We start from the raw sequence: 20,535 nt of genomic DNA on the forward strand, positions 1-20,535 counted from the left end.
GTAGAAGGGGTTCTTTAGGAAAGGCAGTGCCCCTCAGATCTTGCTTTGGCCTTATCTCTCTTCGTAACACACTCACCAAACCATCTGTACGATCAGCACTCGCTGGAGCCTCGCACCAGGCCTAAAAGGGGAGAAATGTTTCTAGGGTTAATGGCAATGTTTCCTGGTGTTCTTCAGAAATAAGAGTTTCTCTGTCCACAGAGGGCGAAGAACAATATTCTACTGCAGAGATGTTCCCAGCGGCCTGCCCCCTTCTCAATGGGACTCAGGCCACCCCAGGGTTCCCTCCACTCCTGCCCACGGACCAGCACCAACCAGTCCAGCACCGACCAGACTTTTAAAGGCCCGGGCATTCTGGTCAAAAACCGGATGCCTGGCAGCCCTAGTCCAGGGGCCACTTGCTTTCCTGAGAGCAGCTTGGCTTCAGTCTCATGGGAACAATAGGAATTGGCAGCCATTTTGAAAAGGCGTCTTAGTGGTGGCACTGTATGGCCTCAGACCAGGGGTGGGCAAACTATGGCCCGGGGGCCACATCCTTCAGATGTTTTAATCTGGCCCTCGAGCTCCTGCCGGGGAGCAGGGTCCGGGGCTTGCCCCATGCCACGTCTGCCGTGGTTCCACACGGCTCCCGGAAGAAACAGCATGTCCCCCCTCCAGCTCCTACGCGTAGGGGTAGCCAGGGTGCTCCGCACACTGCTCCCACCACAAGCGCTGCCCCCACAGCTCCCATTGGCTGGCAACTGCGGCCAATGGGAGCTGCAGGGGCCGCGCCTGTGGATGGGGCAGTGCACAGAGCTGCCTGACCACACCTTCGCATAGGAGCTGGAGGGGGGACATGCCGCTGCTTCTGGGAGCTGCCTGAGGTAAGCGCCGCCCAGAGCCTGCCCCCCTCCAGCACCCCAACCCCCTGCCCCAGCCCTGATTCCCATCCCGCCCTCCAAAACCCTTGGTCCCACACCCGCAGCTGGAGCCCTCACCCCCTTGCACCCCAATTCCCTGCCCCAGGCCGAAGCCCCCTCCTGCACCCTGAACTCCTCATTTCTGGCCCCACCCCAGAACCCGCACCCCCAGCCTGAGCCCTCACCCCCCCCCCCGCACTCCAACCCCCAATTTTGTGAGCATTCATGGCCCACCATACAATTTCCATACCCAGATGTGGCCCTCGGGCCAAAAAGTTTGCCCACCCCGGCCTCAGACCTATTGAAAACAATGGGAGACAGTGGCCATTTTGAAAGAGGGCATTTCTTCAGTTCTCTAAAGGTTCTAAAGGAGACTATTTTATGCTGACAGATAAACTTTCAGCTATGAAAAATGACAGCAAAAGCAGTCATTAGTGCAAACTGTTTCCTTTCAAAAGCTACCTGTTGCAGCAGGTTGCTCAACAGAATGTGCAAGCGGTAGGAGGAAACTGGGGTGCGGGGTGAGGTGCACACAAACCCAGGAGAATGTGGAGGGGAAAACTGGTGTAGGGGTGTAGCTGGGGGAATGTGGTGTGGGAGTTGTGGGTGCACAGAGGCATGTGGAGGACAGGATGCAAGGAGAACCTCAGATGAGCAGGAAGGAGGAAAGTTGCACATTCTGGCTGCTTTACGCTGTTAGGGCAAAGCAAAGCAGCTGTAAACCTAGGGTTGCCAGGTGTCTGGTTTTCAACCGGAAAGTCCTGTACACCTGTACAGTGTCCAGTCACGTGTACTCATCACCGGACACCAAAAGTCCAGTTACCACAGGTGGGGGCGCCAAGGGAGGAGGCGCTGGGTCATCAACCCACGCCAGCCCCTGCTCAGCTGGCATTGCCTCCTACCTGCAACTCGTGGGCAGGCAGGTTCCCATCCTAGCCCCCAGAGCAGTGGGAGCCCAGTGGGAGCCCAGCTGGAGGGAGGTGGACAGGATTGAGTGAGGAGGAAGGGTGAGGGGGAAGAGCAGTGAGTGACAGGTGCAGGGCCTCGGGGAAGAGATAGGGAGATTCCAGCTCTCCTCCAGTAGTGTCCGGTTTTCAGACATTAGAAAGTTGGCAACCCCCTTGTGTAGCTGGCCTGCATGCTCCGGGTGTGTCAGGCTGTCCTAGAGCGTGGTAAAGCAGCCAGAGTGTCCTGGCAAATCTGGCCCTAAAGGTTCAGATAAAACAACGATTGCAGGCTGTTACTCACTATGAATATCGCATGGGAAGATGTTTGCTGGGTTTCCTGTTTGCTGTTCATCTGTAACATTTTTAATTAAGATAAAAAAGGAAATGACACTGAGACAGATGGCATTTAGGTTGAGAGTGTGTCTCAGTAACTTAAGGTAAAATATACAGCAGGGAAGTTGTAATTATCCCAAATCCAAGTGTTAAAAACATGGAAATTCAGAATTAAGGTTACACTTGAAAGACACCCATACATGCTAAGGTCTGGAAATGCACATTCAGGGCAACCACAGACCTTAACTCTGCCCAGTAGTGATGGTGTGAGAGAATAAATTAATGTGTTGCTTGGTCAGTTTAATATAATCTGGGAATAGAAACACTACAATCGTCCTGGCCTGGTGCTCGGTACTGTCACTGCAGGGCGCAGCTCAGGCCATGTGGGTGCCCTGCTGACGCAGTAATCGGATCACTGATCCAAGTCACTGCAGCAGTCCCATGATGTCCGGCCTGGGCCATCCCAGGGGCACAGTCTATTCCATTCACTCCTCCCTCACATTCGTATGCAAGCATCACCTTGGCAGAGCCTAGGGAAAGACAGGCCCCTCCCTGCTCTGGGACAGGCAGGCTCTGGGGCTGAGCAGCTCACAACTGAGTGCAGGGTGCTGGGGAATGGGACTCGTCATTGTCCACGCCCTGCTTTGGGACATATTCAGCCCAAACTCCCAACAGATGCTCTCACCCGGCTCTCTCCTTGCCATTCATGCTGCCAGGACTCTTCATCCACTGAGTCGCTGGACTCTCTCCAGCTCAATCCCTTTGTGCTAATTCCTGCCCACTTTTCCAGTTTTGCCTTCTACTTCCTGATTATTTCACACCTTCCTTCACGCTGCCCGCTATGCAAGGAGCAGCCTCCCATGCCTGTGCACCATGTGCCCTGCAGCCCTCATCTGCTGCCGGAGGCCTTCCAGCAGCGCGGGCCACCACATCTCCCGGATGGGTTACGTCCTACTCTGTAATGTCAGCTTCTGCCTGCAGGGCGAGAACTCCTTGGCCCAGGCCTGTAACTGATTACACATTGCACACTGCCTGCTGCTATGTTAGTTCTAAAGGAACATCCGACATTCAGACCCTCCTAGACTCATAGAATATCAGGGTTGGAAGGGACCTCAGGAGGTATCTAGTCCAACCCCCTGCTCAAAGCAGGACCAATCCCCAACTAAATCATCCCAGCCAGGGCTTTGTCAATCCGGGCCTTAAAAACCTCCAAGGAAGGAGATTCCACCACCTCCCTAGGTAACGCATTCCAGCGCTTCACCACCCTCCTAGTGAAATAGCGTTTCCTAATATCCAACCTAGACCTCCCGCACTGCAACTTGAGACCATTGCTCCTTGTTCTGTCATCTGCCACCACTGAACAGCCGAGCTCCATCCTCTTTGGAACCCCCCTTCAGGTAGTTGAAAGCAGCTATCAAATCCCCCCTCATTCTTCTCTTCTGGAGACTAAACAATCCCAGTTCCGTCAGCTTCTCCTCATAAGTCATGTGCTCCAGACCCCTAATCATTTTTGTTGCCCTCTGCTGGACTCTTTCCAATTTTTCCACATCCTTCTTGTAGTGTGGGGCCCAAAACTGGACACAGTATTCCAGATGAGGCCTCACCAATGCCGAATAGAGGGGAATGATCACATCCCTCGATCTGCTGGCAATGCCCCTACTTATACAGCCCAAAATGCCGTTAGCCTTCTTGGCAACAAGAGCACACTATTGACTCATATCCAGCGTCTCGTCCACTGCGACCCCTAGGTCCTTTTCTGCAGAACTGCTACCTAGCCATTCGGTCCCTAGTCTGTAGCAGTGCATGGGATTCTTCTGTCCTAAGTGCAGGACTCTGCACTTGTCCTTGTTGAACCTCATCAGGTTTTTTTTGGCCCAATCCTCTAATTTGTCTAGGTCCCTCTGTATCCGATCCCTACCCTCCAGTGTATCTACCACGCCTCCCAGTTTAGTGTCATCTGCAAACTTGCTGAGAGTGCAGTCCACACCATCCTCCAGATCATTAATAAAGATATTAAACAAAACCGGCCCCAGGACCGACCCTTGGGGCACTCCGCTTGAAACCGGCTGCCAACTAGACATGGAGCCATTGATCACTACCTGTTGAGCCCGACAATCTAGCCAGCTTTCTATCCACCTTACAGTCCATTCATCCAGCCCATACTTCTTTAACTTGGCGGCAAGAATACTGTGGGAGACCGTATCAAAAGCTTTGCTAAAGTCAAGGAATAACACATCCACTGCTTTCCCCTCATCCACAGAGCAAGTTATCTCATCATAGAAGGCAATTGGGTTAGTCAGGCACGACTTCCCCTTGGTGAATCCATGCTGACTGTTCCTGATCACTTTCCTCTCCTCTAAGTGTTTCATAATTGATTCCTTGAGGACCTGCTCCATGATTTTTCCAGGGACTGGGGTGAGGCTGACTGGCCTGTAGTTCCGTGGATTCTCCTTCTTTTTAAAGATGGGCACTACATTAGCCTTTTTCCAGTCATCCGGGACCTCCCCCGATCACCATGAGTTTTCAAAGATGATGGTCAATAGCTCCGCAATCACATCAGCCAATTCCTTTAGCACCCTCGGATGCAGCGCTTCCGGCCCCATGGATTTGTGCTCATCCAGTTTTTCTAAATAGTCCCGAACCACTTCTTTCTCCATGGAGGGCTGGTCACCGCCTCCCCATACTGTGCTGCCCAGTCCAGCAGTCTGAGAGCTGACCTTGTTTGTGAAGACAGAGGCAAAAAAAGCATTGAGTACATTAGCTTTTTCCACATCCTCTGTCACTAGGTTGCCTCCCTCATCCAGTAAGGGGCCCACACTTTCCTTGACTTTCTTCTTGTTGCTAACGTACCTGAAGAAACCCTTCTTGTTACTGTTAACATCTCTTGCTAGCTGCAACTCCAAGTGCGATTTGGCCTTCCTGATTTCACTCTTGCATGCCTGAGCGATATTTTTATACTCCTCCCTGGTCATTTGTCCAATCTTCCACTTCTTGTAAGCTTCTTTTTTGCGTTTAAGGTCAGCAAGGATTTCACTGTTAAGCCAAGCTGGTCGCCTGCCATATTTACTATTCTTTCTACACATCGGGATGGTTTGTTCCTGCAACCGCAGTAAGGATTCTTTAAAATACAGCCAGCTCTCCTGGACCCCTTTGCCCTTCATATTATTCTCCCAGGGGATCCTGCCCATCTGTTCCCTGAGGGAGTCAAAGTCTGCTTTTCTGAAGTCCAGGGTCCGTATTCTGCTGCTCTCCTTTCTTCGGGTACGTCTTCATTACCTGCCGTATCGGCGGGTAGCAATCGATTTATCCGGGATCGATATATCGCATCTCGTTAAGACGTGATATATCGATCCCCGAACGCACTCACCGTTGACTCCGGAACTCCACCAGAGCGAGTGGCGGTAGCGCAGTCGACGGGGGAGCTGCAGGCGTCGATCCCGCACCGTCTGGACCCCAGATAATTCGATCCAAGATACTTCGACTTCAGCTACGCTATTTGCGTAGCTGAAGTTGCGTATCTTGGATCGATCCCCCTCCCAGTGTAGACCAGTCCTTCCTTGTGTCAGGATCCTGAACTTTTGCTTACCCTACTAATTCTTTCCTGTTTGTGAGCAGCAGGTCAAGAAAAGCTCTGCCCCTAGTTGGTTCCTCCAGCACTTGCACCAGGAAATTGTCCCCTACACTTTCCAAAAACTTCCTGGATTGTCTGTGCACCGCTGTATTGCTCTCCCAGCAGATATCAGGGTGATTAAAGTCTCCCATGAGAACCAGGGCCTGCGATCTAGCAACTTCTATTAGTTGCCGGAAGAAAGCCTCGTCCACCTCATTCCCCTGGTCTGGTGGTCTATAGCAGACTCCGACCACGACATCACCCTTGTTGCTCACACTTCTCAACTTTATCCAGAGACTCTCAGGGTTTTCTGCAGTTTCATACTGGAGCTCTGAGCAGTCATACTCCTCTCTTACATACAACGCAACTCCCCCACCTTTTCTGCCCTGCCTGTCCTTCCTGAACAGTTTATATCCATCCATGACAGTACTCCAGTCATGTGAGTTATCCCACCAAGTCTCTGTTATTCCAATCGCATCATAGTTCCCTGACTGTGCCAGGACTTCCAGTTCTCCCTGCTTGTTTCCCAGGCTTCTTGCATTTGTGTATAGGCACTTAAGATAACTCATTGATTGTCCCGCTTTCTCGGTCTGAGACAGGAGTCCTCCTCTCTTGCGCTCTCCTGCTCGTGCTTCCTCCCAGGATCCCATTTCCCCACTTACCTCAGGGCTTTGGTCTCCTTCCCCCGGTGAACCTAGTTTAAAGCCCTCCTCACTAGGTTAGCCAGCCTGCTTGCGAAGATGCTCTTCCCTCTCTTCGTTAGGTGGAGCCCATCTTTGCCTAGCACTCCTCCTTCTTGGAACACCATCCCATGGTCGAAGAATCCAAAGCCTTCTCTCCGACACCACCTGTGTAGCCATTCGTTGACTTCCACGATTCAACGGTCTCTACCCAGGCCTTTTCCTTGCACAGGGAGGATGGAGGAGAACACCACTTGCGCCTCAAACTCCTTTATCCTTCTTCTCAGAGCCACGTAGTCTGCAGTGATCCGCTCAAGGTCATTCTTGGCAGTATCATTGGTTCCCACGTGGAGAAGCAGGAAGGGGTAGCGATCCAAGCGCTTGATGAGTCTCGGCAGTCTCTCCGTCACATTGTGTATCCTAGCTCCTGGCAAGCAGCAGACCTCTCGGTTTTCCCGGTCGGGGCGGCAGATAGATGACTCAGTCCCCCTGAGGAGGGAGTCCCTGACCACCACCACCCTCCTCCTCCTCTTGGGAGTGGTGGTTGTGGAACCCTTATCCCTAGGACAGTGCATCTCATGCCTTCCAATCGGTGGAGTCTCCTTCTGCTCCCTTGCCTCAGATGTGTCATCTAGTCCACTCTCCGCATTAGTACCTGTAGCGAGAACATGGAAACGATTGCTCACCTGTATCTCCATTGCTGGTACATGGACGCTCCTCTTTCTCCTTCTGGAGGTCACATGCTGCCGAACTTCTTCACCATCCTTCTGTCCCTGCTGCGCCTGCTCTGAATCTTCAGAACGTTGTGGCCGTAGAAGCATCTCCTGACGTCTGTCCAGGAAATCTTAATTTTCCCTTATGCAACGCAGAGTCGATACTTGTTTCTCCAGACCTCGAACCTTCTCTTCCAATATGGAGACCAGCTTGCACTTTGTACAGACAAAGTCACTTCTGTCCTGTGGAAGAAAGACAAACATGGCACAACCTGTGCAGGTTACAACAGCTGATCACTCACCTTCCATATCACCGTCCTCTTAAGAGCTTCCTCAGCTGTTGCAGGAACTACTCAGAGAAACCCGCAGATGAAAGCCTTAGTGAGCTCTCCCCAGGTGAACTCCCTCTGTTAGCCTCTGCTGTTCGCCGCTCAGCTGGTTCGCTGCTGACTGCCCTTATATACCAGTCAGACCCACTCAAGGCCCACCTGGAACAAAGCACTCCCAATTCACGCTTTTCAAACAAACAAGCAATCAATCAAGCACACGGTCAAACTGACAAACTGTCCCAGCAACAGACACTCAGATACTCACCAACACAGCCCCCCTAATGCAGCACTTAGAGTACCTCCTCTCGGACAGATCCCAGGCAAACTCCCTCTGTTAGCCTCTGCTGTTCGGGTGCAGAGACGTGGTGATGGGCACATTAGAAATAGGGTATTCATAGAATCATAGGCTTTAAGGTCATAAGGGACCATTATGATCATCTAGTCTGACCTCCTGCACAACACAGGCTACAGAATCTCACCCACCCACTCCTGTAACAAACCTGTGTCTGAGCCATTGAAGTCCTCAAATCGTGATTTAAAGACTTCAAGATGCAGAGAATCTTCCAGCAAGTGACCCGTGCCCCATGCTGCAGAGGAAGACGAAAAACCCCCAGGGCCTCTGCCAATCCGCCCTGGAGGAAAATTCCTTCCCAACCCCAAATATGGCGATCAGCTAAACCCTGAGCATGTGGGCAAGACTCACCTGCCAGCACCCAGGAAAGAATTCTCTGTAGTAACTCAGATCTCACCCCATCTAACATCCCATCACAAGCCATTGGGCATATTTACCGCTAATAGTATTGCCGGACAGACAGACAGACAGCCTGTGCTTAGCCCCGCCTCTCCTCCTTATCTCCCTGATCTATTTGGAAAGCCCCATCTCCATCTTCATCTCTTTAGCCCTCTTTGCCGCAGTATCTCATGCTGGCCTGTCCCAAGGGAGGGGCTGTGTCCCAGTGGGTTAGCGTCCGGCTGGAGGCCACCTGGGGTGTACAAAGGAGCTGGGTCCCAGTAGGAGGGAGGCTCTGCTGAATGGTATGAAGTGGGGCAGCATATTTTAGAGGGGTGGTCAGTTACTGGTTGTATTCTGCTCATGCCAGTGAACTTATAGCTGAAGGGGTGACTGGGTCATAGCCATCCCTCTGGGTCAGGGATGAAGTAGGGATGGTGGGACATGACCATAGCTGTCCCTATGGAATCAGGACTGAGCCAGGGGTCACTGGGCCATAGCTGTCTGGCAGGGATTAGCTGGGGGGCGGGGAGGTTGCCATAGGCCATAGCCATCCCACAGGGGAAGGTACAAGCGGTGGGAAAGGTCTTCTCGGTCTCGCTCTTTTGAATATTAAATATCTTTAGCACAGATGTTCTCACTGGCTGGGGGGGCTCCGACCGACTCAGAGTTCGCTACCCATCCATCTTCTCCCCTCTCTCAGTTACAATTAAGCCACTCAGCAGCAGCACACAGAACTCTGCCAGTGCCAGAGAAAAGCTGGGGAGGCAGAAGGAGCCAGGCGGAGCACAGGGGGAAGAACGGAGGCAGTGACAGAAAGACAGAGCCGGGCAGGCAATTCAATTTCCAGAGGCTGTCCCACCAATTCAGCTTAGGCACATGATAAGAAACCCATTTCCAGCGATAGGCGCCCTAATCCCTAGCCTTCTTGCATTTCCATTTCCTGAGAGGAGCTGCCTCCAATGGGGAGTAATTTTCCCATCTAGGTTGCTGGAAGGGATAGCGCTGGATTAAATACTGATTCTCCCAGCATTGTTTAACCCTTTATGTGCCTGTCTACAACATACTTGCAAGAGCCAGTGGAATGCGGGGACAGGCCAGCGTAGCAGGGATGCTGCCTCTCAGAACTGACGAGCAGAGCTCTAGGGAGTCAGAGAACTATCCCAGGGACCAGGGGGGGCTGCAGCCCAGCAGGAGGGTCTGGGGATCAGGACTGAAGGTCATCAGCAGAGTGGGAATGAGGAGGCTCAGGACTGGCATTTATTACGGTCAGCACCCAGAGACCCCTCCCTCCTGGGATCAGTGCCACCCTGCACTGGGCACCAGAAAAAGACACAGTATCACTGACCCCAGCATTAAAATAGCATGCATCAGGCTCAAAAAATCATACAATTGGCTTTTAAATCATTAGAGTTATAAGGGTCAGGTGGGCAGTGAGGGGCTGGGGGCTATGATTATGCACTAATGCGCCCTAGCAACGTTCCGGCCAGCCCCCATTATGACACCACTGCCTACTACAGCTCACAACATTATGATGCACATGCCCTTTTTGTTCTGGGGTGCTGTCTGGGCATGGGGCAGGGCGGGAGCACTGGGTGCTGGCATCGGGAAGAGGGGAGGTAGGGAAAGGGGGAGGCAGGCCCCAGTTTACTGTTTTTTTTTCTCCTAATATTTGTTCCAGTATTGACAAGAGGCAGATTGGCGCTGGCATGACAGGAATATGCACACATCCCTAATAAAGAATGCTGCCACCATCACGGACAGAACTCACACCTCCTGGGTCCACTCAGCTCCGGGCAAGCGTGCTGCCCCCGAAGTCTCCAGCAGAGTGGCACTGGAACTGGGGGCTGGCATTAGCCCAGTCCTTCAGCAGTAAGGTACTGCGTATTAGCTCACATAGCTGTATTAAGCACCTCACTGTTGGTTCAGTCACTGCCTCCCCGATCACCTCTCCACGACTTTCCAAAAAAAATTCTCTGCACTCTAGTGAGTGCCCGTGTAGTGAGGCGGCCTGGCTCCCAGTCGCCCCTGGGAGGGACGAGCTCCGCCCCGAGCGTCTACAGCCCCTTACTGCCTGTGGCTGGGCTATGCCCATGCCCATTGCTACAGACTCCTATTTCCCAAGAGCTCCCCAACCTGCCCTTCAGCAACAAGCTCTACCTTCTGTCCCACTTCAATTGAGATTCTGTCGAGTTCAGCATCCCCACCACCTGGGGGAGGGGTCATTCACCCCACTCCTCATTTATTAATGTGCCAGCACCATTGTCTCCCTCCCTTTCCCCAGTAGATCTGTAAGAACACCCACCTCCCCACCCCACCCCCTTCGCCAGCGTGAGCCCAGGCCGTTTTCTTGCTGCCCTCTGTCTTCCCCCCGATGCAGCAGGTTGCCATTTGACCACCTCCCCCTTTTCGTTTCCTAGCACTGGGATTTTTGAGTCACTCCCTCATGCACCCAAGGACTCGGATTCTTGTCCCCAGGCTATTTTTCAGATTAATTGTGTCAGTTGTAGTCATGATTCCTCGCCTCACTGCTGTAGTTTACTAGACCCCATTTCCTTCTCACAGCCTGGAATAGAACCCAGGTGTCCTGGCTCCCATCCACCCCTACCACGAGCCCTCCACCCCCTCTCAGAACTAGGAATGGAACCCAGACAACCTGACTCCCTGTCCCACCTGCTCTAGCTCACTAGCCCTTGCTCCCTCCAGCCACAGCATATTGTGCAGCATCCTGCACGTGGCAGGCACTTGGGGGGCACAAACCCCGGTTTACTGACCCTCACCCTCCCTGCCCCACAGGCCATGGGAACGCGCTGGGTTGGGGGTTTCCCATTATCACTCGAAAACAGGTGTTCTATGCCACTTTATCCAAAGGCCCCAGCTTGCTCCCTAGTCAGACAGACCCAGTCTAGCAGGCCCTGGCTGGCCCCAAGGTTCCTGGGCTCCACCCTCAGCCCTTCACTGCATAAAGGGGAGAAGGAGAGAGGCTGAGGCAGAGGCTCTGCACTCCACAGCTCTCTCCCCTCCCTGCTGGATGTGGCTCCAGCACGGACCACAACTCCCCATTCATCATCTGCTAAACAAATTGAAATTTAAGGGCTTGTGTCTCTAAAACACAGAAAACAATTCCCATTGCATTTTAATGGTGCTGTAATTTATTGGATCAGAAATGATGGATGGCAGCAGGAGAGGGCTGAGCCCACGGAGCAGGGGGAGCACTAATGCAGCAGGAGCCTGCCAAAGATGTGCAGCAGGGGAGGGGACATCAGGCAAGGAGAATGGCATGGCCAGCACCAGGCAGCAAGGCCTGTGCCTCATGCTCTTCCTGCTGCCTCTGCAGCCCTCCAGCTGTGGTCCAGCAGCAGGAGCCCCTGCAGTGAGACTCCTGGGGAGCAGCCTCAGAACTGGAGCCCAGTGCCAGCTGCTCCTGGCCGCCCTCGTGGATGTCAGGCAGCTTCCCTGCTGCCCACGTGAGCGAGGCACAGGAGACAGACACAGTTTGAAAAGAGGAGCAAGAATCCCCCAAGCTGCATCAGCCCTAGAGGGAGCCAGACGAAGGAGCATCTGGCGGAGAGAGCAAGAGAAAGCGAGCACAGCTCCCCTCCCCCAGCCTAATCTCCCTGCTCTAGAGAGCTCGAGCTGCATCGGGCAGTAATTGAAACCAGGCTGTTTAATACAGGTGCCAATTACCATCCCCTAATGTGGGCAGCTCCGATAAATAAAGCAATCAGCGAGCTCTGCTGGGGGAAGCTGTGCGATGAGCACCCCTGAGGGGAGGACACGGTGACAGCAGCAGAGCTAATCACATCGGTGCTGCAGCACCTGCCCCAGCAGTCTGCAGCTCTGCCAGCCCGAGGGCTCTGACCCTACGGGGCGGGGGAAGTGACAGCACCGCCAGCTCTCTGTACTGACAGGCAGGCGAGTCTGGCCCCACTGCAAGGCACAGACTGGCCAGCATCTCCCACATTCCCATCAGTTACATGCACCCCAGCACAGCTCACCCTGCCCCCTCTGCTCCTCCAGCAGCCCAAGGGCTCTCACTGCCCCTGCCACACCTGCTGTGGGGTAGGGAGTGACTGACCCCTATCATAGAATATTAGGGTTGGAAGAGACCTCAGGAGGTCATCTAGGCCCTCCCCCTGATCAAAGGGGGAGGGCCAACACCAACTAAATCATCATGTCAAGCCAGGCCTTAAAAACCTCTAAGGAAGGAGATTCCACCACCTCCCTAGGAAACCCATTCCAGTGCTTCACCACCCTCCTAGTGAAATAATGTTTCCTAATATCCAACCTAGACCGCCCCCACTACAACTTGAGACCATTGCTCCTTGTTCTGTCATCTGCCACCACTGAGAACAGCCGAGCTCCATCCTCTTTGGAACCCCCCTTCAGGTAGTTGAAAGCAGCTATCAAATCCCCCCCTCACTCTTCTCTTCTGCAGACTAAATAACCTCAGTTCCCTCAGCCTCTCCTCATAAGTCATGTGCCCCATTTTTGTTGCCCTCCGCTGGACTCTCTCCAATTTGTCCACATCCTTTCTGTAGTGGGGGGCCCAAAACTGGACACAATACTCCAGGTGTGGCCTCACCAGTGCTGAGTAGAGGGGAATAATCACTTCCCTCGATCTGCTGGCAATGCTCCTACTAATGCAGCCCAATATGCCGTTGGCCTTCTTGGCAACAAGGGCACACTGCTGACTCATATCCAGCTTCTCGTCCACTGTAATCCCCAGGTCCTTTTCTGCAGAACTGCTGCTTAGCCAGTCAGTCCCCAGCCTGTAGCGGTGCATGGGATTCTTCCTTCCTAAGTGCAGGACGCTGCACTTGTCCTTGTTGAACCTCATCAGATTTCTTTTGGCCCAATCCTCCAATTTGTCTAGATGACACTAAGCTGGGGGAGAGGTAGATACACTGGAGGGTAGGGATAGGGCCCAGTGTATCTACCTCTCCCCCAGCTTAGTGTCATCTGTGAACTTGCTGAGGGTGCAGTTCATCCCATCATCCAGATCATTAATAAAGATGTTGAACAAAATCGGCCCCAGGACTGACCCCTGGCACACTCTGCTTGACTGCTAGATATCGAGCCATTGATCACTGCCCGTTGAGCCCAATAATCTAGCCAGCTTTCTGTTCACCTTATAGTCCATTCATCCAATCCATACTTCTTTAACTTGCTAGCAAGAATACTGTGGGAGACTGTATCAAAAGCTTTGCTAAAGTCAAGATATATCACATCCACCACTTTCCCCATTTCCACAAAGCCAGTTACCTCATCATAGAAGGAAATCAGGTTGGTCAGGGATGACTTGCCCTTGTTGAATCCATGTTGACTGTTCCTGATCACCTTCCTCTCCTCCAAGTGCTTCAAAATGGATTCCTTGAGGACCTGCTCCATGATTTTGCCGGGGACTGAAGTGAGGCTGACCAGTCTGTAGTTCCCCGGGTTCTCTTTCTTCCCTTTTTTAAAGATGGGCACTATATTTGCCTTTTTCCAATCGTCCGGGATCTCCCCTTATCGCCACGAATTTTCAAAGATAATGGCTAATGGCTCTGCAATCACATCAGCCAACTCCCTCAGCATCCTCAGATGCATTGCATCCGTCCCCATGGACTTGTGCATGTCCAGCTTTTCTACATAGTCTTAACCTGTTCTTTCACCACTGAGGGCTGCTCACCAACTCCCCATACTGTGCTGCCCAGTGCAGTAGTCTGGGAGCTGACCTTGTTCAAGAAGACAGAGGCAAAAAAAGCATTGAGAACTTCAGCTTTTTCCACATCCTCTGTCACTAGGTTGCTTCCCCCATTCAGTAAGGGTCCCACTCACAGGGGAGGGGTGAGCAGACTGACCCACAACTCACAGGGGAGGGGGAGCAGACTGACCCACTGGCCACAGGAGGGGAGTGGGGAGCAGGGAGCAGACTGACCCACAGCTCACAAGGAGGGGGAGCTGCCTTGAGCTGGTGGACTCGTGCTGATCCTTACCCCCCATTCTCTACCGCAAAACCTCCTCTCAGTTTCTTGGGAGAAAGTTGCCTGGCTCCTGCAGCAGCTCTGATTGGCTGCTCTTCCGCAGGAGGCAGGGCCGTGGAGAAGCAGCCAATCAGAGTGGGTTCCCCATGGCCATGTGTCAATGGGCGGTGCTGGGCCAATGTGAGTGGGCAGAGGTGGTGGCGGCGCTCTTCATAGCACCTGCCCAGTGGCCACTGCCAGGATGAGCCGGGGCTGGACATTAAAGCCAGGAACGTTCCAGTTAGGACACGGCCCAGACTGTTCACGGTGCGGGCGAGCAGCCCTGGACCAAATTTCCCAGGGCCCTGGCCTGGGGGATTCTCCATCTCATCACCAAGGCTGGGGCCATTCTGGGGATGCTCTAGTCACACACGAGTTACTGGGCTGACATGAGGTAATGGTGAAAATTAAGGGCCCGTGTTATATGGGAGGCCAGAGCAGATGATCTAAGATGCATTTATGAAACCTCAATGCAGCAGGGTCATGCTTGGGGAGCCCGAGTACTGGCTCACTGGTAGCAGCAATGCCCCCACATCTGCACTGTTCCCTTCCTGGAGGCTGGGGGCAACACCCAGAGCATCCCTCCTTCCCCCATCAGGCTGCAGGTGGATAACTGCATCCCGGGCCACGCTCGCTGGAGCTGCCTCTGCAGAGGCAGATGTGGAGCAGGGCTGCAGCTGTTGATCCAATTGTGATGGGAGAAATGAGGCTGCAGAATGTGCTCAGTGACAGCTGGAGGCTGCAGCACCGCAGAGGAGCCGGGAGAGGACTCCAGCCTGTGCAGGGCTGGGACAGAGGCACAGAGAGGGGTTTGTGGGAGAGAGACAGGAACCAGGGGGAAAGGAGCAGAGCTCTGGTAAAGGGGAAGAGGGTGGGGATTGGGGTTAGAGCGTTAAAAAGGAGCAGAGGAGGAAATTAACCCAGTCTGGAGTTTGTTGGCTGCAGATCAGGAGGTCTGGGGGGATGTGCTGGGGCCTAGTTGGCTGACCTCCCTAGAGGAAGCCACCTGTGAGGAGGGTCCTAGGAGGCCACCAGGCATGTTGGGGGACCCTTGAGTGTCCATGGTCACAGGAAAGGTGGGGCCACCATGCCCCCGGCTCAGCCCAGGAGTAGTCCCTGCTTGGAGTACTGACAAATGCAGAGCCATTCATGCCTGTCCCTGCCCATCAGCTTCCCTCCCTCTCCCACGATGGGCTCAAACAAGCCATGCTCATCACACGTTAGCCACCCTTTGGTGCATGGTTTGGGAAGGCCCCTGCTCGGCGGCCTCCCCGCACTCAGCTTCAAGCCATTAGGCTATATCAACTGCAGTGCTGAGGAAAGCCTGAGCTGGCTGGGTGTGAAAGGTGCCTGCAGGATGTGGTGCCCAAGCCAACAAGGTCCAGAGAGCCAGTGTCCCCCAGCCCTGCCTCTGAGCAAAATGGTGCCGGCTCCAAGCCAGTGGGGAGAGCGCCACCTGAAGGCCTTCAGCACCCTCAGCAAAGTAGCAGCAGCAGAGGGATGGGGGACCTACAAAGTAGACCCAGGGGATAGTACTAGGCACCTCACAGTCCAGCCTCTCACATGGGGAGCAGAGAGGAGTGCACACCCCATTACTATGGCAACACAGTCCCCTGCCTTTGGGGAGGGACCTGCGGCGAGAGGGCTGCAGGACCAGCAGTGTCACTAACACAAGCCTGAGCCCTAGAGAGCAGGCTCTTAGCACATTAACTGTGGTGACTCCCATTAGGTTAGGGCAATTATGGGGCTTGGCCGCTTCCGCCTTCCTGTGATTAATGATTGCATGGTCCATATAGCTCCTTTTCACCCGGTGAGCAGCTGGCAACGGCCTCTGCTCCTGGCAGAGTGACAGCAAGAGCCTGAGGTCTGTGAGGCTGTATGGGAGCAAGAGGGGCTTGGCAGCAACCCCCTGTACTCCAGGCTGCTCCCCCAGAGGTGATGAGCTGGTGGCTATTCCTGGCCCTGACTCAGGCTCCTGGTGCTGCAGCTCCCCTCACTGTCCTGTCTAGTTAGATTGCCAGCTTCTGGGGGCAGAGCTATGGGGCTATGCAGCACCTAGCACAGTGGGGCCTCCAGGCCTGACTGCAACACAAATAAATAACAATTCTCCTCGGAGTCCCAGAGATGCAGCTCAGCTCCCTGTTGCATCCCCACCAGCCCTTCAGGGTGTGCCCGCCCCCTTGGCTATCTCAGAGCCTGCAGGGAGTCCCTGGATCAGCTCCCTGGGGTCTCCAGGGACATGCTAGTTTAGGCCACACCAAGACTTAGAGCAGGGTTAGGATGCCTGAGCCCATTCTGGGGACTCTACCACAGGGGACGGGGAGGGAAGGAGAAGAAACTACAGCCAGCAGACACCAGTGGAGACACGCCTGGTGGGACAGCTAGGTAGTCTCAGACACAGCGCTGGGGACTTTGCTGTTACCAAGTACCACGGCAGGGCCAGGGCTTGGAACAGAGGTGGGAGAAGCTGCATGTCCATCCCCACATCCCCCGAACACTGGCCCAGGAGCTGAGGAGACTTTTCACTGCCTGACAAATGAAGCACAGCCCTGCTGCAGCTGGGCACCACGCACTGCTTCCTGCTCCAGAGCCTGGCTCAGCTGCCCATGATCTGATGCTCCCTCCTGCTTTTCCAGGCCTTCGCAGTGGGACTCCCAGGGGTTCTGTGCCACTGTGGTGGGGAAGCTCGCTGCTTGGGTGGAACAGAATGGTTCACACTGGAGTCCCTTGCTGCGGTGGTTGCTAGTCAAAGTGGTGTCTGTGCAGAGGACCCACTGCAGCCTCCCACAAGGGGCTGGCCATGTTGGTATTTCAACAGCAATCTCAGAATTTGTTGTTCAAATACAGGGGCTTCCCAAAGGGCCCAGAAGCTGGAAACATGTAAACACCCCTCCCTGCCCCAGGCCAGTGCACAGCTTGCGGAAGGAGCCCGGTGCCTTTGAGATTCATTCAGCATCGTTTCCACTGGTTAATTAGTTCTAAAAGCCATCAGTAATAAATCACAGTCAGCACCTTCCTCTGCATTGTTCCCAGAGAGACAGGGCGGGGGAGGCCTGTGTCAGTGCCCACGTGGATCTCTGGTGCTGCATGGGTGTGTGGGGGCACCTCTGTGTGTGTGTGTGGGATGGGTACTTATCTGTGTGTGGGAGGGGGAGGTGCTTTTGGTGTGCGTGCGTGTGTGTGTGTATGTATGTATGTGGGGAGAAATGGGTACCTGTGTGTGCGGGTGCCTATTGGTGTGTGTGTGTGTGTGTGTGTATTATATATATGCATGCAGGCATACAGGTTGCCATGGTGCTGGCCCAGGTGGGAGCAGCTGTGCTACATCCAGGGAGGGGACAGGCCTATGCCCAGGCTGATGGCTGCTCTCCTCCCAACAGCCCCAGTCCCTGAGAGGGCTGAGCGGCGACCCAGGCCCACGCTGCAGGGGAGGTACCTGCTGCCCCAGCTCACAATGCTGCAGTGACACTAATGTGAGGATTCCAGGCCCCCTTTCAGAACTGCCTACTCCAGCATTAGCATCACTAGGGTTAAATGCCAAACCTCCCACTAGTCTCCAAACAACAGCCCATCCCATAGGCTGGACAGGGGTGAGGGTAGAATGGGCATAGCCACGTGCCCAACATCCTGCCAGAGTCATGACGAGAGAGGGCAGCTGGGCCCCCATACTCATCACCCCATACACTAAGGGTCTAGCTCTGCCCTGCCTCGCACTTGCTGCGCCTCCTGGATGCAGAGCCCTGGGAGAGGAGATAAGAGGCCTCCCTTAGGTCTTCCAGCGTTGGGCTGTCATGGGAGCAGGTGTGGCCCCTGGCATAAACTAGAGCCCAAAGATACAGCAGCCTCCCAAGGGCAACCAGCACTGAGCACTGCAGAAACACCAAGCCCTCACTGCAGCCTGCCCGGTGCTTGCAGGTGAGGAAAAGCAGGGACTGCATCAGGGGAGCCTCCCCCAACAGCTGCTGAGCCTTCCCGAGAGGAAACCTCACCTGGACAAAGTGTCCCATTCATCTCTGCTAGGTGCAAAGTGGCCACAAAGCAGCCACAAGCCTCCCTGGGACATGCCCCTGGGCGCGAGGTCTCCTTACCAGCCACAGAACCCCCAGTCAGCTCTGCAGTCGCCTGGGATGGGGATGGGTGAACCAGGGTCTGAGATACTTAACCCATGCTGCCAGACCCATGGCCTCCCACCTGGTTCTTGGCACCTGCATCGATGTGGGGTAGATTCTCTCTATGGGGCCCAATTCTGCACTCACTTATGTCAATGTGAGTCCAGAGTAGTTCCACTGAGGTAAACAGGACTTTCAGCCCCTTTGCATCAGGGCTGCAAACAGCTGCACCCTGCAGTGGTGCCACAGGCCATAAGGAGATAAGCAGGGCTAGTGTCCCTTCTCACTGCTACCCCCAAACTGATGCGCTGGGGAAGCCCCTCTGTGCTTTTCCCCCCCATTTCTTCTCCCCTCAGCACCCATCTCCTTTGCCCCTCAGCCATGCCCACCCCTGGCATCACACCGCAGGTCAGCCCCCTCCTCACATCACTTTGCTGCTGTCATTTTAAGTTTGTGCTTTTTTTAATCTCTCCGTCTTGTTCTCATTTTATTACACTCACTGTTTCCTTCGGTCTTTCTTCCTCTTTGATCTGTTTGTCCTCATTGCCATGTGCTTGTCTCTTTTCCTGCTTCCGACCGTCCCAATGCTTATGGCTTCAGGGGGCTTTTCTTCTTTTCATTAAATTTTAGTGCTTATAAAAGTGAGATGGATGGTGTGAGCTAGACATGCATTCAGCCCTGCTCGTGTACCTCCACCCCGAGCCACAGTCCTCCCACCCCATTCCAGTCCAGTCCTGGGCTCCCCACACAATGCTCTGCCAGTGCTCCTGTCTTTCCTGCGTCACCCTCTGCTATCCCAGGCACAGCTCTCTACCTGCGCTGTGGGTGCACCTCGGTTCCCACCCACAAGCTCCTGCTCGCCTCCTCCTAAGCATTATGGCATGGCAGAGGGTGGTAATTTGGAGCTGTGGATGTACAAGGCCCAACAAACTCATTTCACTTTTGGATCTAACCCAGGAATTGATCCTGGGGGCCAGAAGTGACCTGGTTGTGAATTAACTTGCTGACACACTGACTTCCCACCTCTCATTCATCCCACCACTCCACTGCTGTCAGGCTACTTTGGGGAAGTGCTGCTGACAATAGGTGAGGGGGACCGGTTATGCACAGAGGTCATTGAGCCCAAGGTCATTTACAGAGGTGGCAGCAGGGAGGGACCCATGGCACTTGCCCTCCCCAGGATTCTTCTGCTCCCCTATGCTGAATTAGAAGCAACTGTGTGTTGCCAGCAGACCATGCCAGGGTCTGTGTGTGGGGTTCCCAGCACCACAGAGGCACAGACAGGGCCACTTGGGTAAAAACATCATGGTCCAATTAACCACAGCAAGAGGGATTGCAGGAATGAGCATCCACACTGCTTTGAAGAGAGTCTACAGAGGAATGAGACACATGGCTATTCCAGGCCATGTGCTCCTGCAGCCTGTGTGTGCATGCACGTGTGAGCTGCAATATCCATGTTGAGTCTTGCCACTTCTCCGGCAATCATGGGAATTCTTCCTTCTGGGCATTCACTGGGCTGAGAGTCCATAAGGGTGCGGACATTCCAGGTGGCTACATTCATTCTCTCTCGTTTCTGCTGTGGAGCCGAGTGATCCCACTGGATGCGTCCATCCAGACTGTAAGCGTGTGAGACAGCCTATGTTTGGGGACACTTTTTCTAGCTCCCTCCCCATTTGGGGTGAGCAGAGGGGACCCTAAAAAGGCCTGTTCAGTCACAGGCGCTGCTGCCGAAATTCACTTCTGTCTCATCCAAGCACAAGATGGCTGTTCCACGGCTGCCGCCTGTGTGCAGATTTGTGATAAAGACTCCCAGAGATCACTGCTCCTGTCTTCCCTGCCACTCATCTGTTGCCACAGGGCTTTGTGCGGGTGTGAGCCCTTTGGCAGAGGCCAGCGCATGAAATCTTTTAATGTGAGGAAACCAGTGCACAGGCGGTGACTACACGAGACTTGACAGGAGGAAAACCCTGACCCAGTGGCAAGGAGATCCAAGACAACCAGAGGCCTCCCTCCTGCTGCAGCCCTCAGCCGCCTTCCCAGCTGCAGAGTATTGACATTGCAGCTCTTAGTGAGACCCACAGGGCTGATGAGGGTCAATTAAAAGAGGGTGGAGGTGGAGGCTTTCGGACAGGAAAGCCACTGAAGAGAGACGCCATCACAGGATTGGCTTTATCAAAAAT

General features: G+C 54.1%; 1 long non-coding RNA gene across 1 annotated transcript; it reads right to left on the bottom strand.

The window, feature by feature from the left end:
* LOC122172391 (uncharacterized) lies at positions 1-7,293 on the bottom strand. The gene is made up of 3 exons (XR_010592420.1): positions 7,156-7,293; positions 2,148-2,198; positions 1-121 (listed from the first exon to the last, which is right to left on the bottom strand). It is a non-coding gene; the product is annotated as an uncharacterized LOC122172391 (long non-coding RNA).
* Positions 7,294-20,535: the final 13,242 nt, after the last annotated feature.

Source organism: Chrysemys picta, chromosome 13 (genome assembly GCF_011386835.1).
Source record: "Chrysemys picta bellii isolate R12L10 chromosome 13, ASM1138683v2, whole genome shotgun sequence".
NCBI lineage: Eukaryota > Metazoa > Chordata > Testudines > Emydidae > Chrysemys > Chrysemys picta.